Below are 2041 nucleotides of genomic sequence, written 5' to 3'. Positions count from 1 at the left end.
CTAACTTATTAACTAGCAGCAGCTTTGCAGAGGTTTGGCCGAGCACGACCACAGCCCACAGTCCAGTTAAAGACCAGTAAAGGTTCTGAAGGGTCAGGCAGGAGACCACAGGGATAAGAGCGTTGGTTTAGCTAGCGATAAATGTCATTTAGTTTAACTTTGTTTCTGCTCTAGAAACTAAGACTTATTAAGTCACACACTAAAACGTTTTGAATAGAAGTGGAACATGAAAAATAATGGAACCAAATCTGTTTTCTACTTTATTCATACAATATTCATAAACTTAATTCTCCCCATCTTTACATGAAATGGCCGGTCTGTCTGCTATTCGCATCTAATAAAGCGTTGAAAGCATTCATTTCTAAATGCTCCAAAGTCATTATAATCGCTCATAGTCCAGCAGGAAATAGATAAATACATAAGTTGATAAATAAAACACACTTTCCTGAAAATGAATTACATGTCTGTCTGTCCACTTCCACCCTCTTAATCTGCCATTTGATGCATATTTTATTATAATAATGAGGTAATGTTAAAATGTGGACGTGGACACATGTTAGTTTGTAGAGATCTGATTTGAGTCATGGGCAAGTTTGTAATTGTTGAACAATTCCTCTTTCCCCTCAACATGCTTGAATCTTTTTAATTCTGCTCCTTTTTATTTCTGTTGCAGTGTTGTGGTTTTGGGTTTTGTTTGGGTGTATGGTTCCCTTATTTTGGCCTCCTTGTGTTTTTGTCTGTTGTCTCCATGGTCCTGTTGTCCTGATGCCTTGTCTTGTTCCCCTGTGTCTGTTTGTTTTACTTTCTGCTTTATTTTGGTAGTCAGCTTCCTGCCTTGCCTTGTCTTGTCGTGTCTAGCTTCACTTTGTTTGTCTGATTGTCTAGCCCCGCCCTGATGTACTTCACCTGATGTCCCACCTGTTCCCCATTACCTCATTACCTCTTGTATTTAACCCCTGTGCTCCCTTTGTCCAGTGCTGCATCATTGTTTTTGTCCTTGAGCCTGTTATGCTGTGTGCGTCCACGTTCCTGACGTTTTCCTGGTCCTTCCCTCCGTTTTTCCCTGTGAGTACTTCCCTGGGATATCCCCTGGTTGTGACCTTGCCCTTACCTGCTTTTTGTCTTTGGATTTTTTTGGATTCCCTGGTTTTGGACTTTGCCTTCCCTGTATTTTTGTGGAGCACAATAAAGATTGTTGTTGAAGTTCAACCCGCCGGCACCGACTCTGCTTTTGGGTCCTCCTCCTGTTACCTCCCGTAACAGGCAGGTCTTTCTCAGGTCTGACATGTCGGATCTTGGTGTGATGTGGAACAGAACCGGGGGTAATACAAAGGAATAATTCATAGAGAAGAGCTTTTGCTGAAAAAAGTAACAGTACACACTTAATCTTTTGAGTACAATTTCTGAGGAAACAAATGACTTAATGTGAGCTTCTTTGGTCCAAAACTATGAGTTCCATTAAATCAGAGGTGTAGGTACGTATGAAGGTCGTAGATACGGACCCTAAGGCCTGATATGCATCTCTCAAAAACTAGCTCTTATAATGTTAATAACTACACATGATATACATTTCTATAATTAGACATTATGAAACTATAACTAGACCGGAGGGCGGTAAAAACCTGAATCCTGACCGCCAAACCGGACTTCTTGCTGGGTTTTATCAACAAGTAATGTATGTATTTATGTGCCCTGTTCCTGGCATATCTATGGATGTATTCATGAAATCACTGTTATTATTCAACGTGTCAGTCCAAGATGGTCTAGCAGTCTGGATTCTGCCTAAATAACCTTTACCCCCATTCTTAAGGGGTCCTCTGGAGACAACAATCAGGAGATCTGAGAAAGCTTTCAGTTAGTTTAATTTTACCCTCATTCGACTTGCGTGGTGCCCAAAAGGTCTCGGGTGCTGCTCCTAAAGACTTCTAATAAGGAAAACCTGGACCAAGGGCAGGTAACATGGAGGTGGAGCAGGTAGTCTGCTGGGAGAACCTGCGTTGGAAACATTCAGCTGAAGTAGAGAAGGATAGTTCAGCTGATA

This window comes from Etheostoma cragini, chromosome 8, assembly GCF_013103735.1.
Source record: "Etheostoma cragini isolate CJK2018 chromosome 8, CSU_Ecrag_1.0, whole genome shotgun sequence".
In the NCBI taxonomy this organism is placed as follows: Eukaryota; Metazoa; Chordata; class Actinopteri; order Perciformes; family Percidae; genus Etheostoma; species Etheostoma cragini.
Note: the sequence above shows the minus strand (reverse complement) of the source record.